The 16,455-nt window shown below is 46.0% G+C and overlaps 1 protein-coding gene and 1 pseudogene across 4 annotated transcripts in view; one reads left to right on the forward strand and one right to left on the reverse strand.

Annotated features, from left to right (window-relative positions):
- OPTN (optineurin) overlaps positions 1-6,446 on the reverse strand; it is a 43,559-nt gene extending 37,113 nt beyond the window's left edge. Inside the window, exon 1 of one of the 3 annotated variants that reach the window (XM_081227732.1) lies at positions 6,296-6,446. The gene's annotated coding sequence lies outside the window, so the exon portion shown is untranslated. Of the gene's footprint in view, positions 1-963; positions 1,068-6,295 lie in introns of those variants that run through there. The other 2 variants (XM_081227731.1, XM_081227730.1) reach the window with 2 other exon arrangements.
- Positions 6,447-13,218: 6,772 nt separating this feature from the next.
- LOC308613810 (ras GTPase-activating protein-binding protein 1-like) lies at positions 13,219-14,709 on the forward strand (annotated as a pseudogene). Its single transcript has one exon. The product of its transcript is annotated as a ras GTPase-activating protein-binding protein 1-like (transcript).
- The last annotated feature ends 1,746 nt before the right edge of the window (positions 14,710-16,455 follow it).

Genomic DNA, 16,455 nt, shown 5'->3' on the forward strand with positions numbered 1-16,455 from the left:
AAACACAGAAATCAAATGCTGTGGGCAAACACTTTCCTTGTCACATTTCACAAAGATGATGATATACCTTTTCATGAGGAATTGCAGAGTTACTGCATCAGTCACTGGAAGCTGAGGAGAGAGAAGTGCTCTCTGACCCATCGCTGTATAACCTCTGGGTGCGCTCTATAGATAAACATGGAAGGCGGGCCCATTCACCTCACCCAGAGTTCAGATTCCACTTCGCCCATCCATCGCACACTGCCAGACATCTTAAAGAAATAACCAAGGCTGCCGGAAGGATTTTTTCTTCTTACTTCTTAGCAATAGCAGTCAATGAATTGCTTACAAACAAGTTACTAACAAATTTTCACTGCGTCCAAAGAACCTCGTCCCTGTAAGAAGTTCCCACGTGAGCCGATAGAACCTGCCACTGCCAACAGGAGGGCAGGGTACAAATGACTCTCTCTCTACGAGGCTGCAAGGGAAGCTTCAGTTATGGTTTTTGTTGTTAAGTCCCTGTGCATGTTAGGGCAGAAGCTGGGGAAACCACCATGTATTAGTGCCCGTATATTAATGCACCAAACCCCTGGGGTGCAGAGCGGTGCTTCCTTCCCACTCTGGCAGGAGGCAATCCCTAGGCTCTCTGGAGGTTTCCTGGAACTGAGAGCCTGGTGACCTGCTTTTGGTCTAAAGGACCTGTAAGGTGAGCTGGGACGAAGTGAGAGCCCGGCATGGACTTATAAATACTAGCAAATGTAAGATAGCTAGTGGGACGCAGCCGCATAGCACAGGGAGATCAGCTCGGTGCTTTGTGACCACCTAGAAGGGTGGGATAGGGAGGGTGGGAGGGAGACGCAAGAGGGAGGAGACATGGGGATATATGTTTATGTATAGCTGACTCACTTTGTTATACAGCAGAAACTAACACAACACTGTAAAGCAATTATACTCCATGTTAAAAAAATAAATAAAATAAAGGACCTGTAGGAAATCAGAGACAGTGCTGCTAACTGAGGGGATAGCCAGCCCCCAGCACTGTGGCCTGTGTGATTCCTCTAGAGCAGCTGGCACAGGAAAGGCATCCTCATGGAATTCTTTAATGAGGATGGCAATTCTATGAAGTGAAAAACACGGATAAAGCATTTTGAGCCTTTTGAAAGCATCTGTGTTTTACATATCCTGATTCGTTTAGAAAGAGGTACACTGCTAAAGTGTGCTATCTCTTAGCATTAGGTGACCAGAATAGACTGCTTTTGTTTTCCCCAATAAAATAATTTGGATTATTTTGCATAAAATAATTCGGATAAAGCCAGTTTCTGACTTTCCATAAAACTCATTTTTGCATAGTACTATGTTGGCACTAAAATTTCATAAAAATGGGTTTTTACTAAATAACAGTGCTCCTGTCTATTTTGCAAAGAATACTAAAATTCTAAGTAATTGACAAAGATAAAATCCTTGTAACGTGTGTCATTCACTTGTCAATATTAAATTTCCTCAGGTATTCAAGGATTAGACTATACTTTGGAGCCATTTAACAGATTTGTTTTTAGAGTATCTAAAGCAGAGGGAGGGAAGAGTAGGGGAAGGGGGAGGGGAGAGAAGGGGAGGGGGAGGGGAGAGAAGGGCAGGGGGAGGGGAGAGAAGGGCAGGGGGAGGGGAGAGAAGGGGAGGGGAGAGAAGGGCAGGGGGAGGGGAGAGAAGGGCAGGGGGAGGGGAGAGAAGGGGAGGGGGAGGGGAGAAAAGAGAGACTGTTCCTTCCGATATTTTTCCTCCTTGACTTTCTGTTATATCTCCACCAAGACTTGAGGCACAACCGTTAACAGTTAAAACCGATTCTACTTATCAACTTTTTCTGGTTGCCCAGATTTTATAAGGAGAGAAAAAAAAAAAAAAAGGAAGACAGGGTTATGCTGAGGGAGACACAGCAGAAAAATAAACCGGGTGCCACTAACCAGACACGTGACCTTGAGAACTCATCTGACCTCTGTGATGCTTTAGTGACTTGCCTAGCAAATGATGACCACTATAGCTGCTTTCAGCTCAAAAGCCCTATGAGAAGTATTAAGCTTCTAGCAAGAACACAGTCCAACCTGCACTGTCCAGCACGTACACCCCAGCACCCTCATGGTCATGCTGCCCTCTCTCACTAATACCTACGCCCGTCCCAATTATAGTGAGCTCTTTGCTACGCAGCACTGTTAGGAAAACTGTTTGGTAATTCAAATGTCATAGTATATAAGAAGTTAACATAAATGCCAAACATAAGCACATAAATACTTATAAACAAAATTTTACTAAAAGCAATTTAATTGATTTTTGGTGACTCAAAGTGCATTTTATGATTTTAGAATATTTGGGGGGCGTCATTACAAGCTATCACGGTACAGTGCGTATATGAGATGTCTACTGGTAGGATACCAGTTAGAGAAAGCTGAATTCTCTAAATGTTTAGCATCACCTTGAAATGTTTTCAGTTGAGAAAATTCAGAGATGTATTATAAATCCTTGCACACATCCTCAAAGGTTATGAACTAAGGAACTAAGCCATTTGCTCCAAGTTTCTGTCTAATAACAGAATTTATCATAAAAATCCAACCAATGATCAGAAATGCATTTCTTTTTTTTTTTGCTTTATAACAAATTTAATCAGTTATACATATACATATGTTCCCATATCCCCTCCCTTTTGCGTCTCCCTCCCACCCTCCCTATCCCACCCCTCCAGGCGGTCACAAAGCACCTAGCTGATCTCCCTGTGCTATGCGGCTGCTTCCCACTACCTATCTACCTTACGTTTGGTAGTGTATATATGTCCATAGAAATGCATCATTTCTAAGCAAAGGTGTTTTATTTTTAACTACAGAAGGGTGAATTAATTTAGCACAGGATTTGTCAAGATTTCACCAATGAGGAAAAATAGGAACCACCTGGAAGGTGGAAGATCAAAAGCAAGATCTCCTAGATTTTATTCCTGGATCTGCTTTCAAATTCCTGATTGTAATTATTGTTCTTAATTCCAGAGGTCAAGTAATTATAGCAGTGACTTGACTTCGTGGGCATGAGCTTAAACCTTGTTTCTGAGTTGGCCGTAAAAATGACCCAGCCCAACTTGTTCAACGTAGGAATGTCCTGTCCGGTTTCCATGGCAGATGGTCATATAGACCAGGCTCGAATGACTTCAATGACAGAAAAAATGAGCACATGACCTTAGGAGGCAACTGCCCATTCTATTCCAGGATGGCTCTGACTGCCAGAAAGCTGTTTTGTATCCAACAGAAATCTGCCTTACACTGACTTCTCTCCACTGGTCGTTGGACCATCAAGAATAATACAGAATAAACCCAGGTCCTTACCCTGGTGTGGCTGATTCTCCGAACCTGCTGATTAAGTATTCACAGGTTCAATCCCCACATGGATAAATTAGTTTTTTTTTTTTTTTTTTTTTTTTTTTTTTTGAGGTACGCGGGCCTCTCACCGTTGCGGCCTCTCCCATTGTGGAGCACAGGCTCCGGACGCGCAGGCTCAGCGGCCATGGCTCACGGGCCTAGCCGCTCCGCGGCATGTGGGATCTTCCTGGATCGGGGCATGAACCCGTGTCCCCTGCATCGGCAGGCGGACCCTCAACCACTGCACCACCAGGGAAGCCCCTGATAAATTAGTTTTAAACAGTGAAAACCTATTTCCTGATCAGAGACAATTGCTGGCTATTGGCAAATCCTGGTTTGGGTTTTCAAGGGGATTGAGTAACATTCCAAGATTGCATCAACTGAACTCATCACCATCCTGGAAAAAGAACTCAAAGTACATATCCTATTAAGAGGGTAAAAGAAGACTTACCTTTTATGCCAGAAATGGTACTCTGACTTTTGTAACTGCAAACATACAGAAAATGGAAATAGATAGCCTCATCACCCAAGGCAGGAACCTGAGAGTTATGCTTGATTCTTCCTATTTGCTCTTCCCCCAAGTCTAATGGGTCACTGAGTCCTGTCACTCCCACCTCCTCTCAATCCCCATCAGCTTAGGTCAGGCCCTTCTTGTCTGGCCCACAGAGTACGGGACTTTCGTCTGTTTTGTCCACTGCCGTGTCCCTAGCACCTAGAACATTACCCGACATATATGGGGGTTCAACAAATACTTGCTGAATGAATTTGCATAGCTTCCTCCATGGCTGGACTCATCTCCTTCCACTGCAGCCCCACTACCTCCATGGTTTCTTTCCTAATACCAGGGCATCCCCCTGCTTAAACCCCTCCCATACAGACAGAGCTCCAGCTCCCGAGCAAGACAAACATGGCCTTTCAGAGACTGGCCCCCACTTACCCAGCAGTATCATCTCCTGTCACCACTGCCACTCATGCCGGAGGCACATTAAAGAGCTCATAGTTCTTGGCCTTCTTTTGCTTTTCTACCCTTCCCCGAGATGCCCGGATCTGCTTTTACCCTGGCAAACCTCCACTGGACAGTTCAGTGCCGGCTCGAACAGATGTCCTGTGTAAAATGACCTGTTCTTTCCTCTGAGCACCCAACAGCGCTTTGTGTGTTCCACCCCCTTGGTCCTTTTATGTAAAGTACTGTGATCATACCATGCCAGCCAATCTTCCCATCAAATCTAAGTCAAGGTCTCTATTTTATTCTTCCTACAGACTGGCACACTGAGAGCAGGCTCTCAGAAAATGTCTGTTGAAATGAAATGAAGCTATAGTGTAAGAGGTAAAGTCATACGCTTGTAAAACACATAAAACACAAACCCGACATACTAGTATTATGAGTTTTTCTACAGTTCAGTGGCACTCATTTCCAGATTCTTGAACTCAACTTATTTTGAAAATTAGTACCACTTTTAAAATATCACTACAAAGGTATCTGGATGTCATTTCATAATACATATTCCATTACTCAACCCACATAATAGGTCAAAGTGAAAACGAGAACTTTCAATATAATTTTTTTCTTTCTCAGTGAAACAGATTTCATTTTCAAAACACAGAGTTTAATTTCTTCCTTTTCCTTTGGATTGACTATTCCATAGATTCCAAAGAACATATCACACAGTCCAAGTCTATAAAATTCAGAAAAAGTGAGGCTTGAAAAATAGAATACCCATGTGCCCCTACCTAAGGGTGGGGATTTCATGGGAGGGTAAAACAGTGACCAATTCCTTTCAAGAATAACGTCTGTTTTTGTTTTTTCGGAGAGTTTAGTTGGAGCCCATAACATAATATGCAACTTGAGGTCAGTTACCAAAAAAAAAAAAATACTACTTTTATAATGTTGTACACAATACATAAAGAAGAAATAAAATTGGCCCAGTAGAAGAACTGGCCAGTCACCCGGAAGACTCTAATTACTGTCCTCTCTACAGGCTACATTTCGAGTTGTCTTGCCCAGGGCATGACGGGGCAGTCCCTGGACTGGCCTCTGCTACTGGACCTCCCCAGCCCACTCCAAACTGGGCATATCCTGGGCGGGGTGGCCAGGGCCCCCCAGCTCTTCTCTCCTTCCGGCAAAGAGCAAGGGTGAGGGGTTCTTCTGTTAACAGTGCGTTTGCTTAACCAGATCCCAGGCTTTTGATGTTTTAAGTTTCGGTTTTCCGTTGCATCCTTAAGCAGTGTTGTGGCATATAATTTCCATACAGCAGTCTTCCTGGTGGAGGAAGGAGGCTAGACGGAACCTGGGTTACATTTTCTCTTAGCGATGCTCACTGCTTGCAGCTTACACGATAGAAACAATCCCTTTGGGGTTCTCGGCCTCATCACATATTCATATTCTCTATGTATCTATAAACACACACAAACACATACATACATACATGCCCTCCTAGACACAACGGTTTATGAAGATTCCTTTCAGCTATTCAGTAATACCGCCACCTTAGAGAGCGGTCACCGGTTTTTTAGTGTCCTGGGCCATCTCGTAAAGCTAGAGTAGTTTGCACGTCTTCCAAAGGTGTGTCCTTAACCCCTTCCCTTATAATGAGGAACTGGCTGTACAATCATTCCCAACCTGCGGAAGGATGTCAGCCTCAGACCACCTTCATGACCTACAGGGTAAGGCACCTGCGGCCAGCCTGGAGGGTAAAAAAGGGGGAAGGGGCGCTCTGGGCTGGACGCCCCCGCTGCCCTTCCGCACCAGGTCAGGATCGCCAGGGCCCGGAAACCCTCCCATCGAGAGCAGCCGTCCCACCCGAGGGGACGCCCTACCCTCGCCACCCACGACCCTGACTGGCTCCGGGTCGCAGGGAAGGCGGCTACAGGAACCGCTTCCAGGGCGCAGAGGGAGCCCCTGCCCGCCCCCTGCCCCGGCTCACCCGGCGCCCGGGCTCCGGCCTCCCTCGGGGTCACTGCCTCCTCGGCATCGTTACCGCTGGGAGAGGGCTCTGAACCCGGATGCAGACGCCGACCAAGGTACCGGCCGGGGGCGGCGGCGGCGGCGGCGGCGGCGGCGGCGGCGGCGGCGGCGGCGGCGGCGGCGGCGGCGGCGGCGGCGGCGGCGGCGGCGGCGGCGGCGGCGGCGGGGGCTGGGGAGACTCTGGCGGACGCGCGACCTCGCAACCCCACCCAGCGCTGCTCAGCTGACAGTTGCGCCAGCCTCCTCACCTCCGCCCGGGAATTTCCCGGGCCCCGCCCGCTGCAGGCCCCACCCAACGCCCCGCCCCTCGGCAGGCCGCGCCTCCCGCAGGCCCCGCCCCAACTCTCCGCCCTGCCTGTCTCGTGGGCCAGCCCACAGCCTCCCTGCTAGCCCCGCAGCTCTCCCAGGGTCCAGGCCTGGACGCGGATTAATGCGGGTTGCGCATTAACCCAGTGTGACTGCCGTGACGGACGGCGTTAATTAAAACACACTGTTAATTAAATGGAGTGTGAGGTGTCGGTCTTCGCCGCAGGGGGTGCCTGTAGAAGTCCAGAGCCACGGGGGCCGCTGCGCCTCACCGAAAGAGGGCGACGGTCCCAGGCATCCTTGGGACGAGACCTCAATCTCTGTTAAAGGCCTTACATTTAGATAGAGTTAATTGCGCACTCACGGCTTTCCACCCGATTTTGCCCTTGAAATAGACCTTTAATTAAAAACACAAAGCCTGCCGGATGCTTCTGGGGCTCTTGTTCCCGGGGAACAGGCCAGCCGTTGACACTCGGAGGTTTCAGGTGCTCCAGGCAGGTGGGATTACTAGATCGACCTGGACTGTACCTGGAAGACAGAAGTATTGATCTCCTGGACCGGAAGAGGGTGGTTGCCTCCAGACTAGACAGCTTGAAAAGTGAGGAAACAAGACGAGGAAGAGCCGCCCTAGTTTGCATCCTAAGCACCTCGAAGAGGGATAAGCAAGGACGCAGACACAGGACACACAAGGCGTCTGATCGCGAGGTCACGGTCTCGGCGAAGCCGGTGCGGCTGGTTCTTCGGGTGACAGGCCCCTCGTGTAAGATAAAACAAATTAGGGCGGGGTCCCAGGAGGTGAGGGAGAGAGGGTCTGGGAGCAGGTTTGTGCTGAAGACTAAGAAGGACGCGTCACACGTGGGAAGAAACTTGATTTACGAATGAAGAGGCTGACGCTGCTCAAATCTGCGGGATACCAAGCACGTTGTTGCTCACCCAAACTGCTCGCTGGTTAGACGGAAACGAAAAAAAAAATCCTAATCGAAATAGGAAAGGGGGGACGCGCCCTCTCCTGGTATCCTGAAGGATTCAACTCCTCTATTTAGACCGCCTGCTCCAGGCCAGCTCTTCCTGCCCGACTCTTAACACCACCGAGACTAACCCCCTGCTCAAGGCAAAGAGGGCTAGCAAGTCAGTACCTGCCCCAGACCCAATTCTGGAGGGTCCCTCCTGGGCTTGTTAGGGGTGCCTGGGGCGAGTCAACTCTACGGGCTCACTTCCGGTATTTTGAACCATGTTAAAGGAGAGAGTAAAGGAGTATTAGAGAAGCTCGGAGCAGGGAGGGGGATGGGATGGGGTGGGATAGTTAGAGGTTGGGGGAGGCGTCATACACAAGGCTGCCACCAGCTGTGGAGTGAGAAGTTTGAGGGTGGGTGAGTTTCTGGTAGAGAAAGTGGTCAGGTTGCTCCTGAAACGTTGAGCACTCCCACCACTTCTTAGCTGTGTGACCTTGGACAAGTTACCTAATCTTGATGGGCCTCATTCTCTTTATCTGTACAATGGGGCCTCTAATACAGGTCCAAAATTCCAAAGGTCTGAGAATCCAAAGCCTTTCTCAGTTCATTTGGTGGCAGAACCAGACCCAAACTAATGCAAAGTTATTTACATTCTTTATTTACATCACTTAATATGATTATTTGTTTCACTGAAGCCACCTTAATTAGATTGTATGAGATCTGTTTCAGACCCTCTTGGGGAGTTATATTATGTAAATTACATGCACCTTATTACCTTCCTGAAATCCAAAAAATTCTGAGTTCTGAAATAGAGCTCACACCAAAGGCTTTAAATAAAGGATTTGGATATACTGAGCTTACTGCCTAAGGTCACTGTGATGATTAAGGGATAATACATGTAAAACACTGAGAACAATGCCTGATGCACAATGTTAGTTGCTATTCTTACTGCTAGTGTTAGAACCAACTCTGGGGACTTCCCTGGTGGCACAGTGGTTAAGAGTCCGCCTGCCAATGCAGGGGACACAGGTTCAAGCCCTGGTCCAGGAAGATCCCATAAACCAGTGCGCCACGACTACTGAGCCCGTGCTCTAGATCCCGCGAGTCACAACTACTGAAGCCCACAGGCTAGCCTGTGCTCCGCAACAAGAGAAGCCACCACGAGGAGAAGCCTGTGCACTGCAACGAAGACCCAATGCAGCCGCCCCCCCCACCCCCCCCCCCCCCGCCAAAAAAGAACCAACTCTGTTTCTTAGCCTGAATAGTCCAGCGGGGTGCCTCCTTCCTCTCTCACACTTCCATGAGTAGATAGAATCTAAGTGCAGCTAAGAAAACTGAAATTATGACATGCCTTCCGCTGTTCACTGATGTGGTTTTGCAGTAGGTGAATGCAAAGCAGTGTGGTAGGCTATTTAGTGAGATACTCATTTGTTTCATGCTTTCTATACCCCTCCCTACCCACCCCCTTTGTTTGGAGAATACAGCTAATCCCTTTGTGTTTCCTATCACAAGGGTATTTGCAAGATTCTTGGAAGACCAACCTTTCTTCTTGTCTCTTGAGAAAGCCCAATCATCATCTACCCCAGGTGTCCTGGAGAGAGAGAGCAGAGAACCCAGGTGGGGTGGGGGGCTTTCACAGCATTTGGGGGAGTGGGAGGGGGGTGGAGGTTGGTGGTCTCCTGAGCATCAAGGACTCAAGCCTCAGCCCCTGCAGCACCAGGACACATGGCCAGCTCTTGGAGTGACACAGCTATATGAGACATCTATTGGACCTTGGGGACTTGGTCTCACAGCTTCTGCAGATTCTGGAGTGCTGGTTTGTCACTGGAAATAACAGAGCAACCTGCCCTCTCCTTAGAAGAAGCTTTATGGTAGATGGTGAGGATACCAGCATCAATGGGCTGATCAACTTAACGGGCTGAAGAATAAATGGCCCTAACTCCAGTGGATGCCAAAAACCCTCCTGGATTTTTCCATGATCCCAGGGAAGGAGAGCCTCCACTCAAGGCCTCAGTGAGGCTCAAGAGTGGATTTCCCTACACTCCTACAGGGCCAGGGCTGGGTGGACAGAAAGTAAAGATATGTAACATATTTATGCATATCTGAGCTACTGGTAGAAAAATATACACACTTGGGACACCAGATCCAAAGACTACCTGAACTATGATCTACCTATCCTATGATTCCATATATATGAAATGCCTAGAAGAGGAAAGCATAGACGGAAAGCAGACTTGTGGTTGCCTGGGGCTGGGAGTGGCTTGGACTGCAGATGAGCTCGTGGGAATTTTGGGGGATTGAGGAAAATATTCTAAAACTGGTTGGTAATGAGGATTGCACAACTCTATCAGCATAAAGGTTATTGAATTGTACACTTACAATGGGTGGGTGAATTTTAAGGTACGTAAATCATATCTCATTACAGCTGCAAAAACAACACCGAGGGAATTCCCTGGCGGTCCAGTGATTAGGACTCCACGCTTTCACTGCTGAGGGCATGGGTTCGATCCCTGGTCAGGGAACTAAGATCCCACAGGCTGCATGGCACGGCCCGCCCACCCCCCCAAAAAAACCAAAATAACAACAACAACAACAACAACACAAAAAAACACCAAAAATAATACCAGAAGTAAATCATCATGCTCTCCGGTAAGGGGTATGCCCCTTCTTCTGTTGGGCCAGAGGTGAAGCAGCTGTGTCAGTCATCTACTCTGTAGCTGAGCTGGGTCTGGGCTTCGTTTGAGGTTTAGTTAGATTCAGTTCACAATTGGCTCCAAATATTCTGAGGATGGCTTCCTCAAAAAAAGTTCAACAGAATTCCCATATAACCCAGCAATTCTACTCCTAGGTATAACCGAAGAACTGGAAACAGGGACTCAGGCAAGTGCATGTGAATGCCTCTAATGGGTCGCTTCCCTCTTACTGATACCTGGCATTGCAGCAACTCCCTGGATGAGGAGTGAGGCTTCCGTCAGAGCCCGGCTCTGGGATTAGGGGCTAAACTGTTGCCAATTTAGCAGCAGCCTCAGACAAGTATCTGGAGTCCCAGGAACAATGCCTCTGCTTTGGGAAAAGCTGGAGCAAGTGTGTGTGTGTTTGTGTGTGCATGTGTATGTGGTCTCTACTTCATTCCTCTCCTTTGCCCCCCAGCTCTAGACCTTGAAACAGTAAACTCATTGGGAAGAAACTGGGTGTTTATCTTTTAGGTGATCTTCAGTCCTCTGTGAACATTGAATAAGAAGACCACAATAATACTACTACTTCCTACTTCTTCCCACTGTAAACACAGAAGCTGTCATACTCCCTGCCACCTTTTCCATCAAGTCAAAGTAGAGCATGGAGGAACACTAAATTCTTGTTTCTTGATGTGGCATGTATATACAATGGAATATTACTCAGCCATAAAAAGAAACGAAATTGAGTTATTTGTAGTGAGGTGGATGGACCTAGAGTCTGTCATACAGAGTGAAGTAAGTCAGAAAGAGAAAAACAAATACCGTATGCTAACACATATATATGGGATCTAAAAAAAAAAAAATGGTGGGCTTCCCTGGTGGCGCAGTGGTTGAGAGTCCGCCTGCCGATGCAGGGGACACGGGTTCGTGCCCCGGTCCGGGAAGATCCCACATGCCGTGGAGTGGCTAGGCCCGTGAGCCATGGCCGCTGAGCCTACGCGTCCAGAGCCTGTGCTCCGCAACGGGAGAGGCCACAACAGTGAGAGGCCCGCATACCGCAAAAAAAAGGTTATGAAGAACCTAGGGGCAGGACAGGAATAAAGATGCAGACATAGAGAATGGACTTGAGGACACGGGGAGGGGGAAGGGTAAGCTGGGACAAAGTGAGAGAGTGGCATGGACTTATATATACTAGCAAACGTAAAACAGATAGCTAGTGGGAAGCAGCCGCATAGCACAGGGAGATCAGCTCTGTGCTTTGTGATCACCTAGAGGGGTGGGATAGGGAGGGTGGGAGGGAGACGCAAGAGGGAGGAGATATGGGGATATATGTATATGTATAGCTGACTCACTTTGTTATACAGCAGAAACTAACACACCATTGTAAAGCGATTATACTCCAATAAAGATGTTTAAAAAAATTCTTGTTTCTTTGTTTTACTTTAAAAGTGTTAAGAGTTCCTGGAGCAAAATTTTCTGTTGAAGTATTAAGTAGCTAGCGCCCGTTGATTTGGGAAAATAATCGCAATGAGACGCCACAATTCTTCGTCTTGGTCTGAAAAGCATTGCCATTCTCTTGTTTGTGTGCCTGAGGAGTAAGAAATTGCCTGGGTGTCTCACTTTCTACACAGTTTCTTGCTTCTGATTAAATAATTCATCAGTCAGTGTTAAAGGACCTGATTTCTCCTTTTCTCATCTCCCTTATTCTTCCAAAATGAGATGTCTCACTTCTCAGAAGTGCATGGGGGAATGGGGGGACACAGGCCTGGGTGTCAGACTATATATTTTATATATCTCATATATTTTTGTATATTATTATATATGTTATATATCATATTATATTTATATTATATAATTATACTATACTTTATATGCTATTTATATTCTATATTATGCTATATTAATATATAATTATATTATATGTTATATATTATAAATATATATTATAGATTATATTTATATGATATAATTATGTATTATATATAATTTTATTTTGATTTTACAGTTTGAAATACATATATATATATATATATATATGTATATTGAGAGAGAGAGAGAGGAAGAGAGAGAAAGATTGATTTATTATGAAAAATTGGCTCATATGATCATGGAGGCTGCCATTGGCCAGCTTGAGAGGCAGGACTGGGTGTGATGCAGAGCTGAAGCTGTGGTCCCAGGCCAAAACCTGGCAGGGTTGAGACCCATGAAGACAATGTTTCAGTTTGAACCTGAAGGCAGGAAAAATTTGATGTCCCAGCTCAAGGCAGCCAAACAGGAAGAATTTCCTCTTATTTGGGGGAGAGTCAGCCTCCAGTTCTATTCAGGCCTTCAACTGATTGGATGAGGCCCACCCACATTAGGGAGAACAATCTGCTTTATACAGCCTTATCAAATTAAATTTTAAACTGATCCAAAAACTCCTTTATGAAAATACTCAGAATAATGTTTTTCCAAATGTCTGGGTCCCCCATGGCCCATTCAAGTTGACACATAAAATTAACCATTGTACTTCTATAGACCCTGACTTAAGGCGTGGCTAGTTAAATTATCAGAAGTGACTTTGCAATTTGAAAAGTTACAAGTTCCCTGTTTTCATGAGAAAATGTATTCATATATGGCTTTCAAATAGACTATTATAAACCTGGATACAAAACCTTAGCTGAATTGCCCATGACCTTTTGTCCCACAAAACCTCAGTGTTCCCCTCACCAGACTACGTTACCCCTTTTCTGATTTTGTGGACAGAGTTCCCATTTCCCTTGTCACAGACCAATAGACAGTTATTAGATTTATAGACATAATGCCCTGATGAGCAGTAATACAGGTTTCTCTGGGGCTGGTCCCCTCTGATCTTCACAACTGGATGCCAGGAGCGTACCTCTTTCTTTTCTAAGGTCCATGGTTCAATTCTCTGGCTGATATAGCTTTAAATTTTGCAACTGGTGCTGATGCAGTTGAGTGAGGGGTTTTTTGCTTTTTGCCATGTGTGGAGAAGAGCTTGTTCCTCTCCCGCTCAGCCGTGCAGGTTGAATTGGCCAAAGCTATGGTTATGGAGAAGCCTAGTCCCCTGCTGGTCAGCTGGGAATTTGTGAGACAGTATTACACACTGCTGAACCAGGCCACAGACATGCTACACAAATTTTATGGAAAGAACTCTTCTTATGTCCATGGGGGATTGGATTCAAATGGAAAGCCAGCAGATGCGGTCTATGGGTAGAAAGAAATCCATAGGAAAGTGAGGTCACAAAACTTCACGAATTGCCACACTCAGATCCGTCCTGTCGATGCTCATGCCACTCTGAATGACGGCGCGGTGGTCCAGGTGATGGGCTTGCTCTCTAATAGCAACCAGGCTTTGAGGCCATTCACGAGACTTTTGTCCTTGCTCCTGAGGGCTCTGCTGAAAATAAGTTTTATGTTCACAATGATATCTTCAGATACCAAGAGGAGGTCTTTGGTGGCTTTGTCACTGAGCCTCAGGAAGAATCTGAAGAAGAAGCAGAGGAACCTGAAGAAAGACAGCAGACCCCTGAGGTGGTACCTGATGATTCTAGAACTTTCTATGATCAAACTGTCAGCAATGACTTAGAAGGACATTTAGAAGAACGTGTTGCTGAACCAGAGCCTGATCCTGAACCAGAACCGGAGCAAGAACCTGCGTCTGTAGTCCAAGAGGAAATGTCTGAGCGTATTGGAAGAAACGACTCCTGAGGATGCTCAGAAGAGTTCTTCTCCAGCGCCTGCAGACATAGCCCAGACAGGGCAAGAGGACTTGAGAAACTTTTCTTGGTCAACTGTGACCAGTAAGAACCTTCCTCCCAGTGGAGCTGTTCCAGTTACTGGGATACCACCTCATGTTGTTAAACTACCAGCTTCATAGCCTCGTCCAGAGTCTAAGCCTGAGTCTCAGATTCCACCGCAGAGGCCTCCGAGGGATCAGAGGGTGTGAGAACAGCGAATAAATGTTCCTCCCTAGGGGGAACTTAGAGCAGTCTGTGAGGCTGGTGAGCAAGGTGATGTTGAACCCCGAAGAATCGTGAGACACCCTGATAGCCACTAGCTCTTTATTGGCAGCCTGCCTCATGAGGTCGAGTCGAGCTTAAAGATTTTTTCAAAATTATGGGAATGTGGTGGAGCTGCATATTAACAATGGTGGGAAATTACCCAATTTGGGGTTCGTTGTGCTTGATGATTCTGAGCCTGTTCAGAAGGTGCTTTGCAACAGGCCCATCATGTTCAGAGGTGAGGTCCACCTGAATGTGGAAGAAAAGACGACTCGAGCCACCTGGGAAGGGGACCACTGAGATAACCGCCTGCAGGGACCTGGAGGCCCTCAAGGTGGGCTGGGTGGTGGGATGAGAGCCCCCCCCCCCCCCGGAGGAGGCATGGTGCAGAAACCAGGATTTGGAGGGGGAAGGGGCAATGCTCCAAGGCAGTGAATCACTCTTCACTGATCTTCAGGCAGCAGTGCAAACCCTAGCTCCCACAGAATGGTGATTTTCTTCAGCCAACTTTTGGTTGAATCTGATCCTAGTCTATCATAAACTGCTTAAGTTTGTACAATTTTACTTTTTGTGTTAATGGTGTGTGCTCCTTCCTCACCCTGCCTCCCATTTTAGTCCTTCACTTCTAATTTTGTGGAATGATATTTTAGGAAAAATGGATTTTTAAAGAAGAAGGAAAAAAAAAAGACTGCATTTCCTTGCTTTATTTGCATATGCAGACTGGATTTTTTTTTTAAACAGTTTCCCCAAAGGAATGTGTCTCGCTTATTACTGACATTTGGTATGTTTCATTCATTGGAATATTTCTTTTTATTTTTTAATTTTTGGCTGTGTTGGGTCTTCGTTGCTGCGTGTGGGCTTTCTCTAGTTGTGTTGACAGGCTTCTCGTTGCGGTGGCTTCTCTTGTTGTGGAGCATGGGCTCTAGGCATGCAGGCTTCAGTAGTTGTGGTGCATGGACTCAGTAGCTGTGGCTTGCGGGCCCCAGAGCGCAGGCTCAGTAGTTGTAGCCCCTGGTCCTAGCTGCTCTGCAGCATGTGGGATCTTCCCGGACCAGGGCTCGAACCCGTGTCCCCTGCATTGACAGGTGGATTCTTAACCGCTGTGCCACCAGGGAAGCCCGGAATATTTCTTACTTATTTTCTACATGTTTCAAAAGCCTGTGAGAATTACAGGATTTGATAAATATTTTGAAGGCAGGAAAAACCCAAATTGTCTCTTCTTTGAGAGTCATGACTACCTTCTGGTGTGGAAAATTTGCTGTTGGAAAAATTGACAGTTTAGATTCTCTCTGGTATGTTTAAAAACTGAATAAAAGCAGTGTTAGTGGAGTTTTTCTTTGGATACGTGATCACAAAGCAGTTCCAAAACCTACTGTTTTTACTACTGAAATTTAAATTGTGAGATAGGTTTTAAATGTCTAGAATGCAACTGATAAGCTTTTCTTGAACTGTTAGATTCTTTTTGAAGTAGAGTTTTTTCATGTTTAATTTGTATTTGTAAAAAAAACCAAAAAACAAAAAAACTTAAAAATCTGAATAACACAAAACCAGAGCAAAACTGTTGTGCCTTCTATTTATCTTTGATTCCAGTCTTGGCAATTGTTTAAAGAAAAAAAATAAAAAAGAAACCTAGAAAAAAAATTTGCAACCTGTTACCCCATTGTTATTCCTGACCTCATTAATTTCTCTTTCTGGTTCCACTGGGAACTAAGGAAGGAAAATGAGTTAGGAATGGAATATACAGGAGTTATTCCAGTGTGGAATTCACATAAAGAAATTCTCACCAAATTAATTTGATCTGACCCCAGGGAGCTGGAAAAAGTCCCAGCCAAAATACATTTCTTGACAACTGGATATTCATGGAATATTATGGCAAAGGTGGCCAAGTTTCGAAGAGCTGGCTGTGAAAACTCCAAGAAGAAGATCTATTTGTGAATTTAGAAGTGCTTCGGCAGTATTTCCCACTGCAGTAATTTCAGAGATCTCACATAAATTTAGAACTTTCACATTCATTGGGTCTTATTGTAACAAGACCCAATAATGATAAACTGCTCCATTCTGTTTATTGTAGAAACAGGAGAAGAGTGTCTGTGAATCTTTTTATAAAACGATTTCCTATCTACCTTGGCTCCCATCCTTGTGAGTTTTAAAATTTACCTTTCAGTGCAAAAGTATATTTTA

This window comes from Mesoplodon bidens (genome assembly GCF_964165515.1).
Source record: "Mesoplodon bidens genome assembly, chromosome: 3".
In the NCBI taxonomy this organism is placed as follows: Eukaryota; Metazoa; Chordata; class Mammalia; order Artiodactyla; family Ziphiidae; genus Mesoplodon; species Mesoplodon bidens.